Source organism: Emydura macquarii, unplaced genomic scaffold (genome assembly GCF_026122565.2).
Source record: "Emydura macquarii macquarii isolate MOO-44397 ecotype Brisbane River unplaced genomic scaffold, CSIRO-AGI_Emac_v2 contig_67, whole genome shotgun sequence".
NCBI lineage: Eukaryota > Metazoa > Chordata > Testudines > Chelidae > Emydura > Emydura macquarii.
In genome coordinates, this window is record NW_027130204.1 from 9853535 (window position 1) to 9873131 (window position 19597).

A 19597-nucleotide genomic window follows, 5' to 3' on the forward strand; every position below is an offset into this window, starting at 1 on the left:
ACATCTATTTATTTACTTTAAATAGTCCCCTGATGCATAAAGATTAGCATAGATACCTTCAAATGCCACTTGGCTTGGAATCCATATTTATATTGTGCCTGGTTACGAAGAGTAGACCCTAGTAGATCTGTAAGCAATTATCAAACTGAGAAGATAAAACATAAAACCTTGTGTGCCTTTGTTGTTGTACTTTAATTCTGCTAATCGCCCTAGGTAAAGATTAGCTGCTGTTGTCAATTTAATTCAGCTTCAAACAAAGCAACAAGGTCACTTTTTTTTTTTTTTTTAAACAAACAGGATTGAGTTGTCATGTAGTTCTAATAGGCAGCACAGGGAATCATTAGTCCACCTCAACTCCCTGACTGATGGGCATTTCACTTCAATCATCTGACTGAGCACTAGTGGCCCAGTACTATTGACACCATGTCAGAGCTGAGAGAAGATGCCTTAATCGGCTCCGACACTCTCTGCATTGATTTGACAAGCTGCTGTAATGACCTTCTTGTTTTTCTGAAGGATTACTGTTTACCCAGGGAGGTGCTGCTGACTAAATGTACTGCATTGTCATGGAAACTATTATTGTTGCATCTTGATCCCATTAACGCTGTGGCGTGTGACATTGATATGAGACTGAATATTTCAATGAAGCACAGTCCACTTCAATAATACTAATCTCTGCCCATTAATTGGGCTTAGAAAATCTGTGGCTAGCTCTGCACTCCTTGGCCAATAGAAATTAAAGAACCAATGCCTGCTTAAGGTTCTGTTCAGTCCAGATTATGCAGTCCAGATTTTTTCCTTAATTTGAGTGAAAAAGTGCTACTTTTTATTTCTAGTCTGAATTTTGTTCTGCAGTTCAGGAAGCTTGCCAGGAATTCTGGAAATGTGGTAAAAAATGGGGTTGGAGGGGAGAGAATGAGAACAAGAGAGGAGGAAAAATAGACTCAAATGTGACTGTTATATCTGCAATGGCAAAATGCGTATATGGGACATTTTGTGCATTACACTGAAGGCTTATCAGTCAAGGAATAACATAATGTTATTTTTCTCAAATGGTTTATTTCCTTGCAGTTTTAAGATGATGGTAGATCATAGAAGATAGGGTTGGAAGGGACCTCAGGAGGTCACCTAGTCCAACCCCCTGCTCTCAAAGCAGGACCAACCCCAACTAAATCATCACAGCCAGGGCTTTGTCAAGCTGCAGCTTAAAAACCTCTAAGGATGGAGATTCCACCACCTCCCCAGTTAACCGATTCCAGTGCCTCACCACCTCCTAGCGAAAAAGTTTTTCCTAATATCCAGTCTAGACCTCCCCCACTGCAACTTGAGACCATTGCTCCTAGTTCTGTCATCTACCACCATTGAGAGCAGCCTAGCTCCTTCCTCCCTGGAACCCTCTTTCAGATAGTTAGACTGCTATCAAATCCCCCCTCATTCTTCTCTGGTGAGGCCACATTTGATACATGAAAGACAAAAAGTTGAATTCCCTTTGCCCTGTGTAAATTGGCCTACATCAATCAATCATTACTTTTTTTTCTTCCTACCTGTCACCTGAGTAGCTAGTCATATGCTGAAGGTCCATTTCCCAAAATAAGGTTCCTAATACCACCAGGCTAGGCATAGGCTAAGAACAGAGTTGTCCATCCAGTGAGCAAGACGGAAGGAGCAAAAGGAACCAGCAGCAAGAAGAAAAACATCCTGACAAGAGACCCTGTAATGTAGAATTTGAACTTATGACATGTTCTTGGGAAAAGCTAGGAGGTGCTCTCTTTCATGCTAATAGCTAATGCTTAAACTATAAGGGAGGGAGGTATTTTAAAGAATTTGAGCTTTAGAAAACAGACTCCAACCAGAAGAAAAATCATCCTGTATTTACTCCTTACTGCATGGAAAGTACTGATTGAGAAGGTGAGGATAATGGGGGATCTTGTAACCAGTGGCCAGGAGCGCCTAAGGAATAGGTTAATAGAATTCAGCTGTGCAAGGGGGGATAGATTTTTAGGAAAGCAATTTTGAGGAATTAAGAATTGTTTAGATACCTTCAACACTGAAATCTTTGCTCCCGGTCTCATGCTGAGTGGGAGACTGAATAGAACCTTACCAGCCCTTAAGACTTTTGAGCCTCTGAGGCTGTGGTATGTGTGTATAACATGCAAAGACACCCACCACTTCCACCCTTCTAATACACATTAATCAGTGTGTTGTCCTCTGGCTCTGAACCAGCAGTCTGGATTCAAAATGGGTATCCCTTGTTCACTTGTTTGTCCTGTCTGATCTGTGATCAAATACTTTGTGATCTCACCTTTTGTGACACTCAGGGTTGTATGATACAAAGTGTGTTGGCTCCACAGTTCATTTTTTTCTCCATTGGCATGTTAGCATATATTCTTTGAACCAATTGCTTCTGGTGGTGCTTTGTTTTTCTTCTTGGACTTCAGCATATTGTGTCTTCCCTCTTCAGTACATGGCACTTCCTTTCTCTGTTGCATTCTCCTTTGAGAATTACTTTTATGAATCCTCAATCTTGAGAGATGAATGCCCTGATGCACAAGCTTGGAACCTTTTATCTAGTGTCTGTCGGAGCCACAAATGCCGCTTTCCCTCACATCACTTGTGCTTCAAAGGTTTTTCCCTTTTGATCACTAGCATCACATATTGCAGTGAGGTCCAGAAGGAAGAATATGCATGTACTTCGTTTGACCATGGAGAGGAGGAGATTATCCACCAGTGCAACAAATTCTGTCTCACTCTACAATGGCCCAAAACCTGACTGAGAAGGATCCAGGATGCTGACCACAGGTAGATGCTATTGGAGACTGTTTTTTCTCCTCTCAGTTCTGGCTTAGCTTGATTTTAAATAGGGATGTTAGACCCTCGGCGACAGTTTGGAAGATCTCTGGTGTCCAGGGATGGTTTCTTTAGCCATGATGGGACTATTGCATGTTTTACAATGAGTGGTAGGTTCCCCTTAAAAGAGGAAATGCAGACAATTTGTTACTAGTGGTAAGTTCTGTTACAGGTGTCCCCTCTTTCCCCACCAACCCAGGCAGGGCAGGGATCAGAATAACAGATGGAAGCTCTGCCAGCAATCAGAGTTACTGTGTAATGACTATTATGTTTGTAAATGGGCTGAATTCTTGAAAAGGGATGGTGTTGTCTTCCTGATCTCTCACTTTTAGCTGCTACTTAAGAGCCCCTCAGTCCATCCTTCATGTGGGTGATCTTCTCTGTGAAATAAGAGAAGGGCTAGGCCCTGTGGTTGCGTGGAGATCTGATGCTTTGGGGTTCACCCATTGCAGCAAAAGAGTTTGTCGTCACTTACTTTTCAATTCTGGGTGCCTTAAATCTATGCTACCGTGACTCATAGCCTTTGCACTGTTAGCATACAAGCAGAACTGCCATTTACATCACTGCCATACCCTGGCTACCACTGCCCATTTACTCGTTGCAGGGGGACTTCAACAACCCTTCGAGCCCTGAGTTCCCACCCCCCCCAACTGTTTCTCTGTAACATTCACAAAACCTTAGCAAATTTGCTGCTCCTTTAATGAGACAGTATACAGCAGCCTGTTCTCTTAACTGGAATTAACGCGCCATCCAGCTCAATACACAGCACTGAGCTGTTTTATAGTAAAAGTGAAGCAAGTTTATTAACAATAGCACGCAGATTTAAGTGATGCCATGTAGAAGGGATAGGGATAGAAATGGTTACAAGCAAACAAAAGTAAAAATATGCTTCTAAAACTAAAGTCTAACTTAACAAACATCAGTCTTTTGTTCTAAGTAGTTTTATCACCACAGTCATTCTTCCAGCATACCTGGCCAGTCTTCAGCCAGGATCCAACACAGAGCCCGAAGTGCTTGAATTCTTCATCTCCTCAGTTGAAGGAAAATAAAATGAGGTTTTTTTTCTTTCACTTATATCTTCACAAAGTTCATTGACCCTGTTTCAGGAGGCAGGAAGGCTTCCTGGAGGTGCAGTCTCTATCCCCTGTTGAGATTAAGTGGACATCTTTCCCCACTTACTTGCCTGTTGGTTTTGTTTGCCTTGCATGCAATGTGCTTTTCATTGTCTCAGGTCACACCTTGCTTAATTTACATGGTCTCCAATCAAGCCTGCAAAACAACATTCCTTTATCTCGAACTGGCTGGGCTTAGGCACTGTCTGCCAAACACATCTGAGAAACATATTTCCAGCACATTAGTGTAGGATTTTTTTGTATGTCAACCATACATGTCACGTAAGAATATTAATGATCAATGAGTTTCTACTTTCCCAATGATACATTACAAGACACCTTTTAAATAAATATGACAACAGTGAGGGTGCACTGAACTGGTCAGGTCAACTGAGATGCTCTACTACATACCAGGGAACCCACTGCCCTCTGGCACTGAGGTGCTTTTAGGGCCACAGGAGGTATATTGCAAAGGTGGCCAAACTGTGGCTCATGAGCTGCATGTGGCTCTTTTACAGTTAAAACTGTGGCTCACAGAGGCCCCTATGCCCCTCCCCATTCTCCACCTACTGGACTGGGATGGGGACCTCAGAGGAGCTGCCCTGCAGCAAGGTGGTGGGGCTAGAGGATTCTGCCCAGTGGGGAGGCGGGAGGCAGGTAAGTTTGGCTACCCCGATATATAGTTATGATGTGACTTGTGATCCAGAAAATTTCTTCAGGCATAGGTTTGGTGTCTTCATGGAAGAGAAGTCTAGGGTCTCTTTGCTGCTTCCATCACTGTTTGTTGGAGAGTCATCCTGATCATTGTGGATGGTGGAGTGGGAAGAGAACACTGTGGATGGTGAAGTGGGAGGCGATCACCGTTGGAAGTGCTTGTGTTACTTCACTAATTGAATAGATTTTCCTCTAAGTAAGTTTTGGAATCTGGGAGCATTCAAGACACTATGGGTCTTGCACAGTGGGTGGTGGTTTCTTCTTGCCTTGCAAGAGTGAAAGCTCTTATGTCACCAGCAAGAGGAAGTGCATCCAGCCCAGGATATGGCTGGCAGTGAATGAGAGTTAGAGTCCATGGTTATTAGGACATGGAATCCTGTCTCAGTACTGAGATCCTAACCCATCTACCCTGCTTTTCCTGGGCCGTGCGCCATTTATATGCTTATAAAAATACAGCCCTGAGGTTGTGTGCACAAAGTAAATAAGCATAAATAAACATAATTAGTGATATTCTGCATTTGTTTAATTCTTTAGGGTATAATCTCATACATTTATAAATCTTTTTGCATAAGATGTATACATATTTCATACACTGAACAAAATTTGTTTTTATACACATGATGTCAGAAAGGAAAAGACAGGAATATGTGCTATGTTCAAATAGATCATATGGGGCTCAGTTAAATAAATATTAAGGTGACAGACTCCAGCAGTGATTCACTGTAAAATTGCTAATAGAGGGTATGTTGTCTGTTGTATCCATATTGTATTACCAGTGATTCAAATTAAAGAGTGAATGAATGTTGTAGGCTTATTGTGTCACTTTAAATTGAAACATATTTCAAAGTGATACTGTAGCATAATTGAAGAATACCTATATGGCCTCAACATGTTGATACTGTGATATATTTAGCCAAAAGAAATACTGCACACAGCCAAATACTACTAATGACATCCAAATTAGAAATGTAATCAGCTTTTTCTCCAGCGATGTTCTTGAAAAAGAGCCTTAAGGCTAGCATGCGATATATATAGGCTTACTCTTTTACTTGTCTTATAATGTGCATCTCTGTCTGTTTTCCTCTTCCCTTTATACAAAAGTTTGCCTTGCATTGCTCAAGGGCTGTGACATACATCTCTAATGCTCACATTTTTATTGGTAAACTTTTATTTTACTTTTCTTACGTAACTTTTCTTTCTTTTTGGTAAACTTTTCTTGAAGAGGAATTTTGGAGATATTAAAACTAGAAGGACTTTATAGTCTTTTGACTAGCAGTCAAGATATGGCAGTCTATCCCTGGATCTGCCCCTGACTTGCAGTGTAGCCACTTTGTGATTCATTTTACAAAGGTGTAAAATGGGTATTGTGAGGCTTAATTAATATCTGTAAATATTTTTTAAAGTCTCTGGTGAGAAATTCTATATAAACGCAAGATATATTCATTATTCATTTAAGAGATTTTTCTCTGATCAAATTGGGTTACTGAGTATTTTATATTATCAATGTCCAGAGTGATGATTTTATTTGGATTACTTGGACTTCGGTCACTTAAACATATGGAGGATCTCAATGGGGTGAGATTTTTTTTTTGGTCTGCGAACAATATTTATAAATGCAACGTGCGAAGTTGATGGTCTAAACAGAGTGTTGGTGACTTCTAAGAAAAGCTATTAAAATCTATTTAGAGATGAACCAAACAAAAACAAAAAAAATCAGAACTAAAATTATATGATCTTTGGGTTCCAAATCTGAACTCTGATCCAAATTTCACAGCCAGTCTCAGTCATTCTCTAATGGCCAAGATAAACCCCTATCTGAGATCCTGGGCCCTGTATTTTAAGGGGTTAGAATTCTTGCTTCATGATTCAGACCCATCTCTACATTTTCTGAGGCACAGAATATGATCTCCTCCCTGTATGTTTTCCATTATGCAACCATTTACTGCTGGGGAAAGCATTAGTCTTGGGAATAGAAGCCTCAGTTTTAAGATACAGAAGGAGGGGTGTGATTTTTTTCAAAAAGCAGCAAATCGGGGGATTGCGCGCTCAGGGGATCTGTAAATAGGCCACTGTGATGATCCAAATGGGAGACTTACTTCAGTAGCAATCAAATCCTTACTGTTTGTAGTCCATTTAGTCTGAACATATATTGTATGTTCCCATCACAAACAACTCTCCTCCAGTCATAACTGACACTAATTTGTATCCTGACTGGCAGTCTCAAAATACTGCCCAAAGTTTCAGTGAAGCTCATCTTGAGGCACATTGGCAGGGCAGTTGCAAGAGCCACTGCCTTGTACTGCCTGATCTGTAGGTAAAGAGCTTCAGTCTCCAGGTTTGTCTGATTATGGGCCTTATTATGCAACAAAGAAGTCTTTTCCTACTCTTTCTGCCTTAGATTTGCCGGAACCTGCATGGGACCCTGTGCAAAATTACCAATAGTGCTTCCTGCTATCATGAATGTTAGAAGTGGGTATAGAGAAGGTAATGCTTTGAACCACCCAATGGAGCTAGCAACTGGCTGTAGAATGTAGTGCACCTTCAATCTTTTAAGGGGTGATACAGCAGGTAAGTTGCCGTTGAATTCTATGGATTTCTGAGTAGGCAATAATGGCCCAGACTGGTTCTTTAGGAAGTATTATTTCTATTTCTTTAACAATCAGGGCTTTTTCATGTATCCTGGGCTCCTAGCATAAAGAATACAGGAGTTCAGTTTGGAACCACCAAAAATCTGGTGTTCTTTTGGAATTCTGCCAAAATTGTAAGACCACCTATAACTAGCGTTGGGGTGTAACAGTGGATCGTGACAGCTAGCTCTAGCCTTGATGAACTCCGTACTTGATAAATTAGCTTTGAGAGCTAACAGCCTGGAGTCCAGGGTGGATCAGCTGGAGAAGTGACAGTGTCTGCAAAAGCAGCAAGGCTACCTTGTCTTTTAAACTACCTTATCCTATTATGGTATTTTCCCTTCCCCAACTAATCTTGCTATTACAGTTAAAATCATATTAAAAACACCAGTGAAACATTTGATATCGTTATGTACAATGTGTGAACTTTAAGGTTTGGCTGACAAAAAGATAACTTGACATTGCATACAAATCAAGACAAACTGCAGCTAGACCAGCTGCTGCCTTGCATCTGAATGAATCTGGAAGATGAGAAAGATTATTCTTTCTACAATCAAGACGTGAACTTCTCTCAGCCAACCATGAATTGCAAATCTTTTTTCCCAAATGTATAAAATGAGTTTGTGTGTATAAAAAAATAGTCGATTTTCTTAATTCTTTTTTGGAGGGATGAGTCAGCTCTTGTATTGATTGTGCTCTTCACTCAGCATGCCTCAGACACTGTAAAAGTCCGTTCTCTACCTAGATTAAAGCATTGCTTAGTAGAGTGCACTTATCCCATGTACATATGGGACCTGATCCTTCCATCACTGCTACTCCTAGAATGCATCAGTAACTATTGATTTCAGTAGAGTTTACACCATTGTATAACTGGTGAGAGAGGAGAATGGGGCACATAGACACTAAAAAATCGATCATGTCTGTTGATGCTGAAATTGATTAAGCAGTATATAATCTTCAGAGGAAGTGGTAGAAACCCAATTTAAGATATTTAAAACTAGACTTGAGTATACAACTGTACAATGAAGAATAATCACACATTGGTAGGAAGGTGGAGTAGGTTTCTTCTAACAGGTCCTTTACGTGTGTAATGTCTATGATTCTATGGAACCAGAGAGTTTCAGATCAATTTGATGTGAAACCATAAATCTGCCAGTCCATGTTCTTTAAAAACTGAAGGTTTTCTGCATTTGCCAGAACTCTAGTACTGTTGTTCGGTGCTGACCAAATATTCTTCTACTTTATCCAGATTAGACCATGTCACTTTTCCCCCTGTTGTTCTTTATGTTCTCCAAGGAAAGAGAATCACATCTTGTATCACAAAGTATGTTCGCTTTCTCAGCTGTAAAGGACAATTTAAACAAAGCTACTGCCTTAATCCACCTACTCTGAATTAGGTGATTTACCTTTGGTGCAAAAATGGGGATTGCATGCCCTATGTAAATCAAATATTTTCCTCCCTTTTCGGGCTCTAGAGCTCTGCCATGTTTTGGATGTCTGCCATCACTGCAGTTTATCTGCCTTTTCCTGGTGCCCCTGGAAACTCACTGAAATATAGGCTCATACAAGTTGTGCACTGTGGACAATAATTTACCCATGAATTTGATTTTTGGCATCCTTCTTACTGAGTGGGACCCCAATACTTTTGCATTGCTAAATCCTCGTCTGCTTTTCTGCAATCTCAGTTTTGCATTCCAGCATCAGTGAGGTATAGTAAACTGTGTCTTTTACCTCTTGAGAGGATGGATATTTTCATTCTCAAACTCAGATGCTGCCATCTGGCTTGCACAAGATTTCCTCTCTTCTATCATAGAGCTGGAAATGGTGTTTCCATCTTATCCTTTTTCTGATTTAAACAAATCCTGGGAATTTTGGATCAAATTCATAGGTTCTCCAGTGTTGGTGGGGCTCATGCTATAAGTGTGGTCCAAGTATCCTACCACACTGTGCATGGCATCTAGGACCTACACAACACCCAGTCTGCTTTCTTGGTTTGTTTTAATTGTTGGCATTTTTTTCATTTTAAAAAGGTTTAAAGGTGAGGAGACCCCAAGAGTGAAGGATTAACTGGTATCATCTGCCTTGAAACATTAGAAGCCAATATTAGCTGTGTGTGATGATGATTGTCCTCCATCAACCCAATCAGATGACATTCGCACCCTCCCACTACACTGTCATATTTAACTACAATGTGTAGTATTGATTTTTGTGTGCATAAAATGTCATATAATTAGTCTTTGATCACCTGATGATAAATCCATGCTAATGTGGAAAAAAATATTTAAAAAATGAAAATCAACTGAATTTTTAAAAAACAACAAGCATGCATAAAACACGTGCATCAGTGTTTGACAGAAAAAATGCATTTCCTCTCCAGCATGAGGTTTTAAGATACCCCCAAATCACTGATTTCTTCCTAGAAATTGTAACAATGAATAACTCAATAGCTTTTGACTTCAGTAATGGACTAAATTTGAGGTGCCTCAGCCTGGGTAAGCAAGGAAGGAGGCAGCCATAATTTAGCCACAATGCAGGCAGCCATAATTTAGCTGTAAGCATTTCAGGAAGGGGGTGTGTGAGAGAGAGAGCGCCGCCTTAGGCACCCCAGTATTCACACCCTGCATACTACTGCAATAATATTTATACAAAATATACCTTGTTAGGTATCATATGAAAGCTAAAAATACACTGGTTATTAATATCATTGTAAAATGCATGTGCTAGCTTTATATGTGAAGTTATGAATTAACTGTGTGATATTACTAGAACATGTTTAAGACCAGGCAGACTAGCCTAGGTAAAGGTTACCTAGGACAGGCTGTCCTAGGAAAAGGGACGTAGGTTTATCTCATTTAAATATTAGCAGTAAACAAGGCCATAGAGCTAAACCAGCAGGGGTTATCCTGATCCTGAACTTGAGAGACAGAGCATTAATGTGTTTCCTGTACCCCAGAGAGACATAGGAGACTGAATCCTCAGGAAGCCTTCCTGACATGTCAGACAAAGACATCCCTTTGGGGATATAAGAAAAAGAACGAGACTCCATCTTTATCCTTTATCTAGGGGAGACAGAAACCAAGCATGATGAGTCCTGGCCAGACTGGTCAGTAGAAGGCTTGAAGAGAGAATGTGGGTGAGAAACCATTTTGAGTAAAAACTGTATCTTGCTATTACCCACGTTCTAGGGCATCCCACCTTTTCCCAGTCTGTAGGGCTCCAGGGAGAGGCACCTACCCTTACCTAGTTCACACTCAAGGGCTCAGGGTCTCCCTTTCCCAATTCGTAGGACTTCGGGTGTATACCACTGCGCGTTTGCAGGATTTTACCAGTGAGTGAGTCTTGCACAGTAAAAACCGTAACCTCTATTTATTAACGATTACCAAACATAGTACACATGCTAAGCATACAACACTATGCTCACCAATCCTGATCAGGCAGGAGGACTTTCCCTGTTGACCAGGGAAAGTCAGTCTCTTCTGTATTCTGGTTGCTGCATGTCACTGTCGTGCAAAGGATTCTAGCAGCTCTGATCTTGGGCTGTTTTGGAGGTGGATTCTTCTTCTTCCTTCAGGTCTTTTTTTCCTCTTCCTTGTCCCCTTTTTCTTCCAGCTGGTCTCCCTCTTGGACCCCAGTTTTTCTAGTGAAACTTGAGTCCTGCTTAGCTATACCTTAACCAATAATACTGCAAAATAATTCTTTAACCAATCATATCTAATCACCTTAATTGATTTAAATGTTTCACTTCTAGTTATGAAACAATCAAAGAACCAGACAGAAATCATTCAGATAAACAATAGAAAATTGGGTACCATAAAGACAAAACAAGTATAGACTTTATAACCACAACTATTGAAAAGAGATTCCTTGCCAGACAGAATGCTATTGAACAAAGTTTTCTTTATAGCTTTTAAGGTCTGTTTCTTTATCTGGTGGTGGTAGGTACTATTTGGATAGTAGCTCCTTCTTAGCCTGATATTACATTGCCTTGTTGTAATTTCAGAATGTGAAGATGTGACTACATGCTATTTAGCTTATGGCTGCGGTCTCTCCTAATATGGCTGCTACTGCTTAGCCCAAGAACAAGGCCTAAGCTTAACCAGAAAAATAAGGCCTCAGACCTTACATGGTTAGATTAAATTTTAGACTTTTAGATCCGTATTTTCACTTTTATTTGCTTGTAACCATCTCTACCTTGTATCCCTTTTACTTCGTATCACTTAATCCATGCTCTTTTGTTAATAAACTTGTTTTGCTTTCATTTTAAGTCATCAGTCTGCATAAGTTCAGTAAAGCGGGTGCTTGTAGAAAGCTAACAGTAAGGAGTGTTTTATTCTCTCTGTAAAGGTAGCGAACCTAATGGTTTTTCTGTGAAGGTCCACAGAGAAGGAATGGTCCCAGCAATAAGATAATTTTGGGGTGAATTCAGGGCTGGAAGGATACGCAGGTCAGCCTGCAAGGAGTAACCTGGTTGGGCAAAGCCAGGGTGAAGATTGTGTGGTACTGGCAGACTGTTCAGGTTAGGGCTCTGGACCAAAGCTACACAGCCACATGACACCCAGGGTTACAAGGCCCCTTACTGGCCGGGGTGAACCCAACATGTCACTGTGTGTGTTCCACCGTGTGGAAGTGTCAGGGCAAGGGGGAAGTGATGGCCCCATCCCTAGCATACTAGCTAGCACTGGAGTTAACTGCATGTCAGAGAGCACTTACCAGAATACGTCTTTTTTTCAGTGCCTCTTACAAGCTTCATGTCTTCACTCCATACCAACTCAGCATGGCTTTGAGGCATTAGACGTCATTTGACTTTTTACCTGGGCATGGGAGAGGGGAATACTGTATGATTTAAAGAACTGTCATCTTTTCCGTTAACTGAGACTCCTTTTTAAAATTCAGCCTCAATATTCACCTTGGTCAACAGTGAATTATTTGTAATGGTACCCCCCCCGGTTGGGTTGTCTGAGAGGGTGGAACCTGAAACCTGAGGATTTAAAAAGCACACGTTTCTACTGCTTGAACTAAAGTGCCACATCCATCAGCTTAAAAAGAGTAGCAGACTCATCAGCCACGTACATTTCCAGCGAGTAAACGGGGACAAAGACATACTGTGTAATATATGCCCCTAGATTATATTTTAAGACAAAGATATAACTCTGGTTTCCTCATAATCTCATTCCCCTCTGTTTTTAGATGGCATTTGAGCATCTCTGCAGAATAAAGATGAACAACAGTACCTAGATTAGGGAATTTCTTCAATGTGTCCTGCCTCTCTGCTACCAGAGGGCCCCTTCCAGTATGGTCAAATGAGGAGAGAGAATGCCCCACTGTGCTAGAATGTTCTAAGCTATAAGACTAGATTCAGAGAATTCTGCGTAAGAGAGTAGAGAGAGAAGCCATAGTGTGCTTGGTCCAGCATCTATAGATCAATCAGGAGTAACATGGCTGACCTTGGCTGCCCCAAGATGGCTATGTGATGCTATGCAACAAGATTGCAGAACGGCCTGCAGCTATTGGCACTGCAGCAATTTTTAGATGCCAGCCAGGAGTGAGATGTTCAGAGGTGGTCTTTTTGATGTCTGCAGAAGAGGGGAATCACATTTGTAGCTGAGATTCTGCATTGGAAATTCTATCTTAAGGCCACCAACTGAGAGTTTATTTGGATTCTTGATACCTGCTGAACAAATAGCTTTAAACAGTGAGAACCGTGTCTGTTGCTTTGCTTCTAAACATCAGCCACAAGGGCTGCCAAAACTTGAATAAATTGAGGTCCATCAATGGCTATGAGCCAGATGGGCAAGGATTGCTGTTTGCCAGAGCTGGGAATGAGCAACAGGATGGATCACTGGATGATTACCTGTTCTGTTCATTCCCTCTGAAGCACCTGTCATTGGCCATTGTCTGAAGACCAGATACTGGGCTTGATGGACCATTGGTCTGATCCAGTATGGCCATTTTTAAGTTATAACACAGTTGCATTGGTTGACTATGCAGCAGAATCTGTCAAAAAACAAAGAATCTTGTGAGAAAAGTAAATACATTGAATTCATTGTAGTTTAATGTGTTTGCAATTCAGTTTCATTTGTTGCATGCATTATTACACATTGAATCTCATTTCCTCTGTGTTCTACACCTTTATCCAATAAATCTGCCAGTAAGAGGCAGTGTGGTCTAGTGGGTAAAATACTGGATGGGGACTGGATTCTATTTCCAGCTCAGCGGCTAGGTGACTGTGGGCAAGTCAGTTTAGCGCTCCATGCTTCAGTTTCCTCTTCTATGAAATGGGGTTAATGATACTGATCATCTTCTTGGGGACCTACTATCTGTGATGAAGTGGGAATTTTTTGTAATATTTTAATGAAGCCTATGTGTGGCTCAGATTCCTCCTGTACTTGTATTACTACCCAGTCGGGGGAGGGGAAAGGATTTTTTGTTCTCAGAGCAGACTGAGACACAGGTGTATGTTACCTAGGAGTCTGAATGTACTGATTAGGTCATTAAAAAGATTGGCTGAGGCCATCCTATATCAGTAGAAAACCCAAGAAGTTACTGGAAAACCTAGTCACCAGGACATTAACACCTAGCAACCAATGACCCAGAGGGAAGAGATTTCCTTGCCTCCCAGGGGGGGCCCCATCTTAAGAACAAAGGACAGATGTTTCCCTCAGAGGATAAGTGTGTGGGCTGTGGAAGAAGGTTGGAGTTCTTCATTGGTAACTAACTAAAGAAGGATGGCAGAGAGAGAGAGCATGAAAATATAGTTCAGTACAACTTGACTGGTGAATTGTGGCTGACCAGAAAGGACTCCGCTCTAACCTTTATGTCTCTAAGCTAACCTAAGGACTTCCAGTGCTGTGTTCAGGCAACTGATGAATCCCACTCTGTTTTGAAAATGCTGTTTGGGATGTCACTGCAAATACTTGCTGTGGAGCTTTTGTCCCTGAGGAGTGAACAAGCCTTTACCAGGAGTCTGTCTTCTGGGTAGAACTCATAGTATGAAATAGGAGGGCTGGAGCCCTGTAGCTCAGTCATGGAGGCAGTGAGGCTGCATGGCCTGCCTTGAAAGAAGAGTGGGCCCCCTTGGGGCTCTGGCACACTAAAGGCTTCCTCCAGGAGACTGTTTAAGAACTGTGGTGTAGCACAGAGGCTGTGGATCCAAGACATGAGCACTATATGACAGCTAGGTGGTGGTGGTGCTATTTATTATTCTGGGTGCCACTCAGTCAAAGCTGAACCACCATGTAACAGCCAATGGAGTTCTAGCTGCCCTCAGGCAGCACTTTCTTGTTTTGTGGAGTCTAGAACCTCTGCACGCACAGCGCAGAGAAATGGTATTTCCAAGTGGAAGCAGCATTGCCAGTTTAAATGGAATCAAGGGATTCTTTCCACCAATATTATATGAGATGTAATGGTCTCTGCATAACAAAATATCTTCTTTAATTGGTTTGGAAATCACTTCCCTTTTCTTTCATGGAATGCCCCCTTTTTCTCATATCAGGGGATAAGCTATAAACACACCTCGGAATTGATCAGTTTTTTTATTTTGCAAGTCTCCTCTAACTATATAACTTTTCCAGGATGAATAATCCTAGCTTTTGGCATCTTTCAACATATATAATGCTGTCATGCCTCTATCTTCATTTCCCTTCTGTGCATGCTTTCAATTTCCATTCCATTTTACTTAAGGTAAGACAAACAATTGGATGCAATATTCCAGATGAGAACATCCCTTTGCACAATGCAGAGAAGACTCAGTTCTTCCAAGAAGTTTGTTTGGATTTTTTTTTTAATTCTATATTAATTTGAATTCATTTAGTAGTCATGGTACATAAGAATTTCCATGAAACATAAATCTGTTGGCAGTTAGTTGCGACTCCCAGAAAATGAGTATGCAGGCAATTATTCCTATGAGTGTTTTTCAGTGAAAATGTAACATTTCTGGTACACTTAGAACATTTGTTTAGCTAAAGAGATTTTACATAGACTTTTAAAGAATTATTTTCTGGAAAAATAGCTCACTCTGGCTCCATCAACCCTGCCATACTTTACAGGAGCATGGGAAACCTTTTTATCCATCCGTTGCCAAGGTGTCCAGGTCTCCCTGTGTCTTGGCAGGGTACAGGAGAATCAACGTAAGTGTGTAATAATGGAAACAGAAGGCTTCCATTCAATGTTTTATTTCCCCCCAGAGATAGTAGCTTTCATTGTTTCAAAATGAGGCTCATTTTGTTTTCTCACCATGTTTCTAAATTCTCTAGGTACCTTTTTGTATTTTTTTTTCCCACTGATGAGTGAAATATATTATGTAGAGGGCAAAAACAAGTTTCAAAGGCTGAGGCAGCACATACATGGTTCATAGAGTGATCTTGTGCTGACGCTTCAGATCATGTACCAGTCCCGGAGTTTGGCAACACACTTCGCTCCCCTTAGTATTTTGCCATTTATCATTATATTTAATATTTCTGTATTTCTTATACAATGGGGTGAATCCTGAAGTCTCAGTTCTTTCCAGTGTCCAATGAATTAAAAGCTGATGTCTTTCAATAACAATGATCATAATCGTAGCTGTCTAAAAGTGAGGCCTGTATGTCTTGCCCTGGTACAGCAGCCTTTCTGTTCGTTTTACCTTGGCTGTGGTTAGTTCCAGAACAGAGTGAACTTGATTGTTTTGCTAGATTTCAAGCCTGATTTTCCTCTTTCATGCTTTGCTATAAATTCACTGTAAAATCCATCAAAGTCAATGGAGCTGCTCTGGATTTACACTGGTGTGAATGAGTTCAGATTCCAGTCCTTCTGGTCCAGTTTTGCATTCTCAAGTGGTTTGCATAGTTGTGATAAACAGCCTAACTAATAGGAATTTTCTGAACCCATCCTTGTCCAAATCTCCCCTTCACATTTTCCACATCTAGAGTAGGATTTAGTAAAGTGTTTACTATATAGTAGTGTGTGTAATGTCATTGGCTGTTTTTATTCATTTAAATGTATTAGTATTAATTTAATCTGTCTCATACTACAACTTTTCCATGATATTTGTTTTTTCTTCCTGGAAATTAAGTTTTGCAGTTCCTGTGCTCTTATGGATAGAACATATGAGAGAGTGAGTTGTGGACAAAGAAAAGGGGCAGAACGCCTTCTGCCATTTTCCTTGGAACCCCATCAAGTCCAAGTGCCTCTCTGGTTGCACTTATGCCCTTAATCATTTTCTGAGGAGTAGACTTCATTAGAAGTACCGTTCTGATTTATTTTTCTCATGTTGAGAGAATGTTTGGTGATTTTTGTAATGTATACTCACAACAAGTGCTGACAGAAAACCAACACTTTCACATGATGTGCCTTGTGTTTGGTATTGCACATATCTTGATGGGGGCACACAGCCCACTGGCAGCCGCCAGATATTCTCTCTGCCACCAAGCACTGAGTCGTGTACCCTTCTGCAGGCAAAGAGAAAGAATCATTGTTGATATTACTGCTTGAAGTTCATCGCATTGTGCTCACGCTTCCCCTCTTCTTGTCACTGAAAAGGTTATTTATCGATTGCACTGACACTGGCAGTAAATAGAGCTAGTCCTGTTTTACATCGCTGATGAGAATGTGTATCTCATAACTCTTCCTGCACAATCTGACTCCAAATCATGCCTCCTTATCCCCCCTCCTTTAAACACGTGTTTCTGTATTTCATTATATGAAAAAAAATTAATTCAGACAGACAAGAAATATGAGGAGTCATTTTTATTGCATTTCTTTTGAGTGCACAAGTCGTCTTGAACTCCTTGGCAAAAACTGACAACTGCAAACGCCAGATCTGATGTACATCCTTTTGCAGAACTCATTATTTACCCAATAGACTTTAATATAGTTAGGATAATTACTATCCCTGATCTAAATTGTGTGTGTGTGTGTGGGGGGGGGGATGGTTGTGTGAATGCACAAAAAGATTAGCGAGTTATTAATACTTCACTATAAATCCTAGCTGTCATCCAGACTCCGATCTGTTCACTCTATCACAATCTGGGGTGCGTTTCTGCTTATGTTTGATCATTACATGCAATTGTGGATTTGTCTAAACATCCATGCATAAACTACACCGGTGTGCATAAATCTTGCATTTTCCCAGATAGGCCACATATCCATGATAGACTCAAACCCATAATAGTATTCATGGTAAACTAGTGTAAGACTGTAAAATAGTGTACTTTAATCAAGAAGAAAAATCCTTCTCTCTGCAGTGTGTGTGGTATCTGCAAGCTGTAGGAGGCCTCCGCCTCTGACAATTATTTAATAAAATATCCAGTCAACCAGCAGACTGTTTTGTTATGTTATATAGCAACCTCTTAATCTCTATGGCCTCAGGGCCTCATGCACCCTCTACTCTTGCTTGACTTAAACATGCATCCCTGGTTTAACTGTTATTAAATTACTATGGTTCAAATATGGAGTATCTTCTGGATCATGGGGCCATGTAAAAGAATAGTCTAGGAAACTGGAGAGGATGCAGTTTTCTAAACTAACACACATGGAGTTAGAAACTGGCCCTGAAATATTCTCCTTTCCTGTATTTTGCCCCGTTTGCACTACTCTGGAAGTTGGAAAGTCTCTAGCTGGCACAGAGCAGACAGAGCTGCTCTTGTGCTGCTTTCTTAGAAGCCCCCAGTGTGGGAAAGGGCCAGTGTACTTATGGGATAGTCTGATCCCTGCCTCATAAGAATGGCCATAGTGTGTCAGAGGAATGGTCCATAGCTCAGTATCCTGTCATCTGAAATGGCTGGTGCCAGATGTTTGAGGGAGTGAATAGAACAGGGCAGTTTATAAAGTGATCCCTGTCATTCAGGACCAGTTTCTAAAGGTTCAGGGACACCTAGAGCATTGGATTGCATCCCTCAGCGGCTTGGCTAATAGCCATTCATGGACCTATGCTCCATCTTGCCTCTTTTGGGGCATGGCAATCCAATGTATAGTAGATGAGCTCTGAAGATTCTAATCTGTACTAATGCTGGATTGACATAGCTCACCAGTTTCTTCAGTTCATATGCTTACCTTCGCACAAGACTCTCAGACATACTTATAGTAAAACCAAATTAAAGTTTATTTAACAGAGCTTGAGATAGAGATTCAACATAAGGGCATCTAAAAGGATTTGGGAACATAAGGTTACAGGTAAAAGAAAAACAGAAGATGCAAACTATATTCTATACTTACCTTATTAGACAGGAAAATAATAGATATTTCTCACCCAAATCAGTTCTAAACAGCACTTCTCCAGTCTAGAAAAATAGGATCCACCATTCCTGAGACAACCCCTGCTGATAGAGGCACTCCTCTGTCATGGATGTCTCCTTGTCCTCTTTCTTCTTCTCTTATAGATTATTGTTTTTTGACCCAGGGGTTCCCTATCAGAGACTTTTCTTGGGGTTCTTTTGTCTTTATAAATGCTCAAGCCATCATCTGACCTAGACTATAAACACAAACAGGCTCAGTCCCTGGTAAGCCATTGTTCTCATATTGGTTGATCTCAGATTCACCCTCTAGGTGGTAGGTTTCACTCCCAACATATCTGGAACATAATATCCTACAGTTCACATAACTCTAAAATTGTTTCCTGTACAAACATCTCACAATAACCATGACAATTTGCTAATTCTTAGCTTTCGGCAGAGACCACACATGACCCCCTTTGTTGAAATATTGAGAAGATAGTCTGACACAGGCAATATACCTACCTGGGTGTGCCTGGGCCTGTCTGTGTCAAAGTGTGTGGTGGTGGTTCTTTCCTTTTAATCAAAAGTGTACATGTCACTTGTGAGAATTTTGAGCAGAGTCTCTACCACCTAAATTTTTCAGAGATACAAATATTTGGTCAATGGTTTGATTGGTTGTGTTTGAGGGGTTTTGTGTGTGTGTGTGTGTGGTTGTTGTTGTTTTGCTTTTTACAGGCAGAGAATATATATCGTCTTTATACACATTTTTTCCTCAGTAGGCCAAGAATCAATTCCCCCTCCCCCCCCCCCCCCAAAAAAAAAAAACTCACCTCAGTTGCAGCTTTTACGAACAGCTCACATTTAGAAGTGAGTTGTGACTGAAGTTTCATACTGTTTTGTAACAACAAAACCTACTGCCTTTTGCCACCCCCCCAATGAATGCTAAAATCGTCACAAAATCAAGCCTCATGAATAATGTATATTTTCCAATTAAATGATGTTTTAATTTACTGTTTTATTTCCTGCAAGAGAGATCTGTTGCAACTACTCTCTTGTAGGCAGGCACTACATTTTGGTAGCTGAGCCTGCAATCTGTAGTGATATGAAA

At 40.8% G+C, this 19597-nt stretch overlaps 1 long non-coding RNA gene across 3 annotated transcripts in view; it reads left to right on the forward strand.

The window, feature by feature from the left end:
- The window catches only part of LOC137143230 (uncharacterized), a 90028-nt gene that overhangs the window by 36497 nt on the left and 33934 nt on the right, over positions 1-19597 (forward strand). Inside the window, exons 3-4 of one of the 3 annotated variants that reach the window (XR_010917147.1) lie at positions 2647-2799; positions 4679-4693. The exons of 1 other annotated variant lie outside the window; for it this stretch is intronic. This is a non-coding gene — a long non-coding RNA (uncharacterized lncRNA). Of the gene's footprint in view, positions 1-2646; positions 2800-4678; positions 4694-19597 lie in introns of those variants that run through there. One more of the 3 variants, XR_010917151.1, reaches the window with a different exon arrangement.